The sequence below is a fragment of the Cebus imitator genome, unplaced genomic scaffold (assembly GCF_001604975.1).
Source record: "Cebus imitator isolate Cc_AM_T3 unplaced genomic scaffold, Cebus_imitator-1.0 Scaffold401, whole genome shotgun sequence".
Classification (NCBI taxonomy): domain Eukaryota; kingdom Metazoa; phylum Chordata; class Mammalia; order Primates; family Cebidae; genus Cebus; species Cebus imitator.
In genome coordinates, this window is record NW_016107716.1 from 1,678,845 (window position 1) to 1,689,891 (window position 11,047).

General features: G+C 41.5%; 1 protein-coding gene across 2 annotated transcripts in view; it reads left to right on the forward strand.

The window, feature by feature from the left end:
• Window positions 1-4,082: 4,082 nt before the first annotated feature.
• The window catches only part of RAB9A (RAB9A, member RAS oncogene family), a 22,158-nt gene continuing 15,193 nt past the window's right edge, over window positions 4,083-11,047 (forward strand). The window contains exon 1 of one of the 2 annotated variants that reach the window (XM_017508820.2): window positions 4,083-4,270. The gene's annotated coding sequence lies outside the window, so the exon portion shown is untranslated. The remainder of the gene's footprint in view (window positions 4,271-11,047) is intronic. The other variant, XM_017508819.2, reaches the window with a different exon arrangement.

Here is an 11,047-nt window from a genome sequence, read left to right on the forward strand (position 1 = left end):
GTTTTTAATTAACTGAGTTAAGCTATATTTAGAGTGTCATCGAGAAAGTGCAGCACTATTCAACATACACATATTATTTTTAAGAGAATACATTAGATCTTGTATCGTTAGAGAAAACATTACAATTTTAAGTTCTTCCACCAGTTATGAAAATTTAATTATAGTAGTTTGCCTGTTTTCTTTATTTAGACAGATTTATTGAAAGCTGCTATATGCTATTTGTGGCCTTGTTTACAAAACTTGCACCACTCTTTCCAAAGCCCTTCCCACTGCTGCCTGCTCATTCTTAGGGCTCGGCCTGAGTCACCTCCTCATTCCTGTCTTCTTTGGTATTATCACCCGATATTCCCATCTACTGGGCCTTGATTATTTTCTTCAAGGCCCTGAGTCCTTTTGTAACTACACATTTGTTTAGTTACTTATTGAATGTCCCCTCCAATGTTCTCTAAGCTCTCCTAGGAAAGGAACTGAATCTATTTTGTTCACCAAGATAAAGTCCTATAACATTTTTTAAAAAGCTGGTGGATGAGAGCCAAAGTGTGGAGGAGAGTGGTTGTCCTCAGAGAAGAGGATGGTGGCTGGGGACATCCCCTGAATTCCTCCCGTGTCTTATTCACTACTGTATTCTCAGCACCTAGCACAGTGTACACACTCAATATACATTTGTTGAATAAATAAGTATTAACATGAATTGAATTTTCATTTCCTGCAAATCTTAAAATCACCCAAGGGAAGAGACAGTAAATGTATGTCTATGCTGCAGGCATTGATTTGGGTGAGTGTGGTGGTTACCCACAAACTTGACAGGCGTGAGTTGTGTTGGATTCTGCCTGCCATGCCCTCCTCCCTTGTGACAATGTGTAGGCTGACAAAAGGAAGGACGGCAATGGCTTTTGACACCCAGGTTGCCATTTGACAGCATCCACTGGATAGAATTCATGGAACTAATGAAATCTATTTGGTTGAGGGACAGAATTTTCATTTGCTCACATCAATCTGAGTCCAGAAATTCTGAAATTTGCTCACTGGTGATATGTAGGTTAAAGATGATGCTCCTATGCATTTTTGCTTGAGAACTCCTTTTTAAGTGGAGCAGTGAAGAAATCTGATTTCTGGCATTTCCTCATACATTGAAATTTTATCTGACTTAAGAATCATTATCAAAAGTTCTGTATTAGTGCAGGAAACATGTTGAACTTAGTTTCCAGGCAAACTGGATAAGCGTGGCATTGGTTTAAAATATCGAAGATGTATATATTATACAAATAGGTAAGTATATAAATAAATGCATTATTAAATATTGCAATGAATGTTGGAAAGCTATGTATTATAAAAAATGCTTCCTCAACTAAATAGGGATTTTTCTTCCATATACTATTTGCCAGTGTTCTTTTTTATTTAACATTATATGTTGTTATAAATTTTCACTCTGGTTTGACTTTAAAGCCAAATATAACAAATTTTGAGTTACATAAAATATTTTATGTATATTTTATGCTTTTCTCCTTCTTAGTACAGCTATAAAAGAACATTTATGCAATATTATGACCAAATCTCTTATTTGGCCAAATGACTTAAGAAAAATATCAAATTTATGACCATTTAAATATGTAATATAATGGTGAAATGGCCTACAACTGAGTTCTGTGTTTTTCCTTGTATGTGAAAGTAAAAGCAGTTCAATTACCATTAGTATCTACTGTACCTGAGTCTAGGGCCCACTTACTTGTAGGCTTTTTTGTTGTTGTTGAGACAAAGTCTCACTCTGTTGCCCAGGCTTGAATGCAGTGGCATGCAATCTCAGCTCACTGCAACCTCTACCTCCTGGGTTCAAGTGATTCTCCTGCCTCAGCCTCCCAAGTTGCTGAGATTACAGGTGCGCACCACCATGCTCACCTATTTTTAGTGTAGATGGGGTTTCACCATGTCGGCCACGTTGGTCTCGAACTCCTGACCTTGTGATCTGCCTGCCTCAGCCTCTCAAAGTGCAGGGATTACAAGCGTGAGCCACCATGTCCGGCCACTTGAAGCTTTTCATCAGAGATGTCAGAAGTGATTTCTTTCAGTCTCCAGCTTGAGATAGGGTATTAACTCCCAGTACTCATAGTAATAAGTAGGTGTCATTTAAATAAAAGAATCATTTATGCATAGCAACTTTGGCCTCTTTCTCTTCCATGAATGATGCATTGATGTTTACAGAATATAAAGATGAAAATCCTCATTAGATGAAGGGAGTCAAACTAGGTAGGTTCTTGAATGTTTTCATCAAGGAAGAAGTTTATGGAGCAAGAGAGATAGAGACTGTCTATCCTACTTGCATTAGCTTACCAACCACACACATCCAACAACAAAAATCCCCCAAACTTGCCATTCAAAGAAAAATCTTTTGACCCACTCTACTCTTGCACTGATATAGACATGAGGTTAATAAGTGAGTGGTGGAAGAGACCGCAATATACTAACATTCTTAAATATCAGTTGGCTAGAATCCAACTGATGGTTATTTTCGAAAAAGTAACTTTCCTTATTCTTTCTTCAGGTACTGTAAGCTACACTCAAATATGTTTGAATGCCTTCTTGCATTTTGGAACAGCCTAAGAGTCACTCATGGAACCTTCTTAGGTCATTTTTATGAAAGCTGTTGAGTTTCTCAAGGTTCGCTTTAACTCAAAATTCAATAATTTCATGAGATCACTTGTTACTAGCTGGTTGGTATTAGCAGTTGCAAAGATAAACTCCTATTCCATCATTCCTTGACTATGGTTAGGATGTATGATTTTCAGGTGGCACATCTTTAATTACCCTGTGGATTGCTTGTTGCAATTTGACCCAAATACATGTCTTTTTTTCTACTGGAAAATTAATTCTAATGTTTATATATAATGCTTTACTGTGTACTTTTAATATGTATTTTAAAACAAGATAACGTATATCTCTTCTTCCTCCCAATTTAACAGATTTGCATTTTATAGACATTTATACAAATTTCCTTGGGGAAATGAAGTGCAGATCAGAAATATATTTCTGTTTATGAGAAAAAAATTATTTAAGCTTATGTGTCAATTTCAGAAGTACTCTAAAATTGCCTTTTTAATTTGTGAGGAACTTTCTCAAATATGACCTTTCTAGTGCTGAATGAAAAGTAATTTCCTGAAAATGACTCCCCAAAGAGCTGGAGATTAAATTGTTGTGGCCCCCAACATCATAAAAGTGAGATCTTTGTCCTGGAAAATAAACAGACTAAATCTTTTTTTAAAAACCTTTTATTTTAGGTTTAGGGTTACATGTGCAGGTTCGTCACGTGTAAACTGCCTGTCGAGAGGGCTTGGTGTACAGATTATTTAGTTATCCAGGTAATAAGCATAGTACCTGATACCTAGTTTTTTTCTGCTCGGTTCCCTCCTCACACACTCCACCCTCAAGTGGGCCCGGTGTTTGTTGTTCCTCTCTATGTGACCATGTGTTCTCATCATTTAGCTTCTATTTATAAGTGAGAACATGCGGTATTTGGTTCTCTGATAAACTAAATCTATCTTACAAAATGTATTGAGATGTCCCTAAGAGTCCCTCTCCCCTGTAGTGTTCAGTATCATAGGATTCTGCACTCAGCTTCATACATAAAGCAAGGACTTAAGGAGAGCTTCTCTAATACCACCTTTTGCATCATCGCTTTCTATTCAGAGAGACAGAGGCAGTATTTTAACAAGATTAAAGGAAAGTTGTAATAGCTTCATTTTAAAAGTTCTTGTTTTTCCACAATATCACAACTGTTTTCATTTTTCATCTACCTGTTTGTTCTTTGTCAGTGTGCCTAGTCGTTTTTATCGTTGTAATCACGACATCCTGTCTCATGAGTTCTGTTTATTTCCACTTTATATAAACTTTCAAAATGACAGTTATTTCGTACTCGCTCTTGCCCGAACGCAGACTGGAGGACCCACGAAGAGCAATCGACTCGAAGGAAAAGTACGATTCAGGCCTCGCCTGCCTGGGTTCCACCTCCCCCGGGCCCCTCTCCCAAGGTCTTGGCCGCCGAACCCCGCCTTCTAGGCCCCGCCTCCCAGGGCCCCGCCCCACTTTTCCCCTGGCCCCGCCCCGGCCCGTCGCCATGTTGTTCCCTCCGCGCTGGACGGGAGCAGCTGGAGCTGGAGCCAGGGTGCGCTACCGCCTCCGCCTCCTGCTTTGCAGGTCCCCGACCCACCTCTCTGTCTTCATAGCACCCAGACGGGCCGGCCCAGAGCTCCTGGGCAGTCTTCCGTGTGTCCGCGAGGTGAGCGGGACTCGGGACTCCTTCGGGGCCGGGCGGGGCGCGCGGGTATCGGGGTCTGAGGGGGCGGCTCAGGCCTCGGTCAGCTGGGGCAGGGTGCGGTGCGCGCGGGGCTACCGCGGGTCACAAGGCCGCCCTGGGTGAGGGGACGGCTGGTTGTCTCCCTGCCTCCTGTCTGACGCAGGAGGAAAGACGAGTCCCAGCATCCCCGGGGAGAGGAACACACATGGAAACACAACACACACATGGGGATGCACAGAAACACTAGAGAGGGAGGTACAAAAGCCCGGACACCCGTGCACATACACACGGAGAAATGCACGCAGTCACCTGGGAACACACGTACACGCCAGCCTTTCCCTAGCCACTCCGGGACACACATCCACACACTCCAAACCAAACGCTACACCCGAATGATTAATGTAGGGAAAACAAAGGCGCTCCCACGACTTGATTTTGGCGACCTCTGAAGTTCAGCCTAGCAGAACGTGCTTGTTCTTATGACCATTCGGGTGAGGAATTCGGAAAGTAAAGCCAGTCTTAGAGGATGCAGGCGTTTTGGAGGCATTATCTGATTCAGACACTGGCTAATGTTTCACAATTGCGTTCCCTTTTTTCTTCCAACTTAGTCAAAAGGCAAGATGAAAATTTTAAGTGCTGAACAAATAGTTGCTGGACGTATTGCCTTTTTTTTTTTTTTTGGTAAGGGATGACACATCTCGTGACTACAGTTCTTTTGAGGAATAACTTTTCTGCTAGTTTCCAAATCGCCACGTGACCACAATCTTTTCATAGGATTTTAGCATCCTGATAAAAATCAATGGGCAGAATTTGATTGCTTTTTTTAAAAAAATGTGTTTGTCCTTCGTTCTCTGACACCATTGTAATGGAAAATCCCTACATTGCCTGTACTCTGAGAAGCTGTCCAGTGGAGCGCAACTAGAGATAAAGGAACCCAGAACGATTCAGTTAGGAACTTCTAAGAAGCCAGCCTTTACTTTTTCCTTTAGAAGATTATGAAGTTGTCATGATTGCTTCTCTAGAACTATAGTATGTTGTTTGGATTCCTAAATCTAAGACCATGTTGTGGTAGTCTGGTGCTTTTAGTATTTTTGTGTCTGCTGGAGTAAATTCCTCGTTTATACTAAAAAGTTTGTCTTTTGGAGACTTTTGGGATCTGGGCATATTTTTTGTTTATTATTTGGAATGTTTGAGTCTAAGTAGAACATAATTGGCTTTGACTCCAAGCCACATTCTTAGAGATAAGGGAAATACCTTAGTGCTATCACCGCTTTCCCAGCCTCTCTCATCTCTTTTGGTCTCTATCTCAACCATTTCTTCTAACTAGACTACAGTACTCTGGAGGCCTAAAGATAAGATCCTTAAGTTCTAGAAATTATTTATTTTAACCTCCCCTCATTTCTGACCATTTATTGGACACTCACTCTGGGGTGAATATTCTGTGCGTGTAAATCCTTCACATATATCATTTCATTTAATTTTCATAGCCTTTCTTCAGTAAGAGCTCCATGTTACAGATGAGGAATTTACAGGGGCATAGGAAGGTTCAGTCTGTTTTCCAAGCTGACCCAGGTTGTGATGGGGTGGGGCCGGAATTCAAAGCAGGTCTGGGTAATTTTAGAGTCGGAGTTCTCAACAGGAAGACAGGACAATTTTGTCCTCCTAGGACACATTTGGCAACACCTGGAGGCATTTTTGGTTCACACCTGGGGACAGGGAAGGTGCTGCTGACCTCTTGTGGGTAGAGGCCAGGGATGCTGCTAAACATTCTTTTTTTATTTTTATTTTTGTTATTTAATTTTTAATTTTTGCTGCTAAACATTTTATAACCTGCAGGACAGCCCCCCACAATTGTCTAGCCCAAAATGTCACTAGTGCCAGGGTTGAGAAACCCTGCTTTACAGCTGTTCCAGTAACCCCAGAGATTACATTTCAGCTGCTTTTATACTTTTTCAAATGCAATATCATTTTCCTATTTGGGATACCTCATCATTTTAAGTGAGCAGGGGAAAATTCTCTTTACTGAGAAGCATATTCATTTGAAAGATGAAAGAGTGAGCAAATAATTTCTGGTAGCAGAATTTGTTTTTTTTGTTGTAAGGTAAAAATGACAAAAAGAACTTAAGAGCTATTCAGAGCCATTAAAGTGGACTTAGAAAGTTTAGTTTCTGCATTATTTCAGTGGCCTGAACAGCTTGTGGGGCACTCATACAAAGGTGCTGATGAGAAGGGCAGTAGGGAGTCCCACCCTTCCTGAAGCTTACAGTCCAATCACAGTCCTAAGATTAGGTTCTGACAGCATCCTAGAATGGAATTTATTGCCTGGCCTACTCAAGGACAGGGGCCAGGTGTTAATTAAAAAAACAAAACAGGCTGAGTGTGGTAGCTCATGCCTATAATCTCAGCGCTTTGGGAGACCCACACAGGAGGATCACTTGAGCCCAGAATTTTGAGACCAGCCTGGGCAACATAGTGAGAACCCCATCTCTACTAAAAATAATTTTAAAAAATTAGCCTAGATGAGTGTGGTGGTGCATGTCTCAGATACTCTGGAGGCTGGCAGAAGGACGACTTGAGCTCTGGAGTTCAAGGCTGCAGTAAGTCATGATTGCACCACTGCATTCCAGCCTGGGCAATAATAAGACCTTGTCACTAAAAAAAAAATAATAAAAATAAAAACAGCTTCACACTTTGCACAGAAGGCACAGAAGTACATGTGTCATGGTGTTTACTGTGGGCAGACTTAGATGAAATGGGGAAAACTTGATGTGTTCGTTATAGTTTTGTATGATTAACCACGTGTGAATATTTACAAGAATCAAATTGAGAAGTCATTCTTGTTGAGCATAAAATTCATCCTTAAATTTCACCTCGCTAGACAAATAGTTATGCCTGCATTTTATCACTGGAATTGAGAAATAAATGATGCATTTTTTCATGGCTTTTCCATAACTTTCTGGTGTTTTCCAGTCTGTTTTTTTCATGTCTACCTAAGATCAGGCCTTTCAGAATATATGCTGCTTCATTCTGTTGACAGAATTAACTGTTGGGTGAACTTTGGGAGGGAGTGGTTGACCGGAGCAGTCAAAAAGGATCACATCTCTTTTTAGGCTTCACTTTGAATGTGTTATTCAGGCAATCAATATGGCGTCTTTTTGTTGGTAGCTTTGGCTTTTGACTCATGTCAGTACACAAGCATGTTCTTTGCTGATGAATCGATTTCTCTGCCTGTTATCAGGAGTTGTCTCCTATGGGGTAGGGAGGATGTTGAGTTACACATCAAAATGATTGCTAGCGCATACGCATGGAGTCTAACAAAAGTGATGTGTTTTATTCTGGGAAGGGTCGAGAGAAATTCATGCCGGAATTGTCTTGTTTGATCATTAATTAGCTTGCTCCTCTGGCCAACTTAGGTCACCACATTTCCTCCTGGGTAAAATGAGATGGTTGTGCTTTATAATCTCTAGGAGACTATATGACACTAAGTAGAGACAGCAAATTATTAGCTTCCAAGTAGTTCTGCCCAGGCAATTTGTTGGTTAAGCAGCAGGAGGAAGTAAGCCAAATGGAAGTGTGTGTGTGTTTGGGCAACACACCTAATTTGAAAGCTGTGTAGATAATAAATTCATTAGTCAAAACCAAGCATAAGAGAATAGGATTTGTGACTAAGCAGGCCATCAACAGAGAACATTTACTAAGGACTTTTTTGTAGAGGAGTGAGGATGAACTCAAAAAATGTCTCAGTGAGTTTGGTGGAAAGGTATGATGCAGCTGGAAGGTGAGGTTGTTTGAGGGAGGAGACCTGGAGCCACCTAGGTGTGTAGGCAGATGGGACGGAGGTCAGAGGCGGTCCCAGGCCATGTTGCCAGAGAGCCCAGGGGTGCCAGGGCTAGTTAGATAACTTGGAGGAGAAATCTCTGTTTCTCAACATGACACTTGATACTGTGCATGTTGTGAAGCTCTGTGCTCTGGGTATTTCCACATTCTGGATTTTTCCAATCCTTTTTATTAATTTTTGACCATGGTGATTTCAGGTGTTAGAACACTGTTACTTATGAACACGGTGAGGACGACTAGATGTAAATGACTGTAAGGTAACAGCTAGATCTGCATGAGGTGGAGAGAGACTGGGTGTGTATTTTGGAAAAAAACATCCAGCGGTGAAATAGGCTGTCCAGGCTTCACATTCTGGCTGCTCAGAAGCCAGCTCATTGCATTCTCCAGGAGCTCTCTGAGAGTCTGTGGACACAGACTCCACTTTTGTCTTAGGCTTGACTTGTACAAATGTATTCTGTTGTTTGACAGGGGATAGAGAAACACTATAGAACAACTGGATACATTCATTTCATTACCACAATCTTTATCCAAGTGTGACAGATAGCAAAACAGTATAAAGGAGTTGAACTAACTACTCTATTTTAATTCCAAGTTTGCGTGAATTAGATTAGATTTTTGGGTACAGAATCTAAGGTAATTTCCAAAAGGTTAATTCCCATGAGACTGTCTGTGTTCTCAGTGTTAGAAAAACCTGGGGGGAAAAAAGCCTTACAGACTCCTGTTTCTAGAACTTTCTGTGCAGAACTCTAACAGATAGAAGTATTTATGCAGCTAGGTGACTGTTCTGGACTGTGCAGTTTCACACCTGTGTATTTGATCAGATGTACATACCTGGAAATACTTAGATAATGTAGTTGGAAGTCAGATGAGAACTGCCTGAGGACTACCCATTGGTAAATGCAGATGTTCCTTGGAATGAGTGCTAGTGTTCTTAAATAAAATTAAAAAATAGTTGTTTGGGAGCAAACAACTGCCACCCTCATAATCCACTTTAATTCGTGCCCAGTACTTGATTTTTATCACAGCAGTCCTGGAAAACCTAGCTCCATGAAGATACAATGTCATCGAAAGGAATGCGGCACAATCTAACTCCCCTCCAGTGTGGTGCCCTACAAATGTCAAGTATCTATGTTTTCCTCAGAAATTTAAACTAGCCTGCCCTGCCCCTGTAAATTTGCCGTGATGCTTTGGGGCACATCAGCACGCAGTTTGGGAACCTCAAGATTAGAAGTTGGTATTACTGGCTCTAGTTTATGGACTACAAGGTTTAGCGGTAAGGAGAAAAGGCATCAAAGTCTGTTTTTAATTCTCCATCCCCGCTTCCGATATCTGTAAGTTTTTCCTCTGGGCCCCTCATTTCCCCTAGATCTTTGCAGTTTTGGGATGCTACCCTTTAGTTGGTAAGCTGAGGGGAGGGGCATACAGAGAATGGGGATTGCAGTTCAGGTTTCCTGTGCAGGCCGTCCCTCCGTCTCCACTTCCCTTTGTGTTTTCTCCCCATTTTTTGCTGCGTGCAATTCTTTAGCAAGTGGGTCTGCTAGGGTGGCACAAGGATGTGGGTTATGGAATCTACTGCTTCCATTGTCTCTTTCCTCTGTCACTCCCAGACCATTTGCTTTCCATGTTCTGTTGCTGTCTTGCATCTACAATTGTTCTTTCTTGGTGTCCTTTTTGGATTTATACCTTATATAGACCTTTTCTGTCACTAGGTGGGAGTGAAGATAACACATACTTGACCTGCCCTATTTAATTAGATCTGGGAAGTTATTTAGTCTTTGTGGACTTCTGTTTATTGATCTATAAAACATAGATCATAGTGTCCAACTTGCAGGTGATTTTACGAAATGCTGGGTACCTAGTAGATATTGAGTTAATAGTGGCTGCTAATGTAATTACAGCCATAGCATTTATTATTTGAGCAAGCAAGGCAATGGCAGTAGGTAGTGTGGAAAGTGGACACATTTCATGTGTGGCTGATTGAAGGGGGTAAGAGAAAACAAGAAAGAGATTTTCGAAATGGAGAAAATAATTCACTCGGTTTTAGATATGTTGAATTTGAACTACCATCAAGGTACCAGATGAACATATTATACAAGGGGTTTCAAATTCTTTTGGAGGTGGACTTTAGGAATCACTGATTTTTTTTTTTTTTTTTTTTTTTTAGATTGAGTCTCACTCTGTCACCCAGGCTGGAGTGCAGTGGCATGATCTTGGCTCACTGCAACCTCCGCCTCCTGGGTTCTAGCAATTCTCTGCCTCAGCCTCCCGAGTAGCTGGGATTACAGGCACCTGCCACCACACCTGGATAATTTTTGTATTTTTAGTAGAGATGGAGTTTCGCCATGTTGGCCAGGCTGGTCTCGAACTCCTGACCTCATGATCCACCCGCCTCAGCCTCCCAAAGTGCTGGGATTATGGGCGTGAGGCACTGTGCCGATCGGAATCACGAATTTTTATAGCCCAGAGAGATATCTGGAAACAGGTAAGGGTTTCAATCTTGTGAAATAGCTTCATGAAGAGCTTGTCAGGAAAAGGAGCTGTCTAGGTTGAAGAAAGCTAAGGGGCCAAGGAGGAGAGAAAGCAGAACCTATTATCAGAGTGGTTTTGTGGACAATTAGGAAACGTTTTCAAGAGGATCACTGCCAGGCTGTTTGGACCTGTTAGAGCCAGTAATAGGTAGTGAGCCTTGGCTCAGACTTGAAGGTCTCTGCTGTGCCTCTAGCTAGATATGTGATCCTCTGTAAGATACTTTCCTAATTAGGCCTCTGTTTCCTTATTTGCTTTTAAAAAACACTTGAGGCAAGGCTCAGTGTCACACCTGTAATCCCAGCACTTTGGGAAGCCAAGAAAGAAGGCTTGCTTGAGCCCAGGAGTTGAAGACCAACCTGGGCAAGAGAGTGAGACCTTATCTCTACCAAAAAA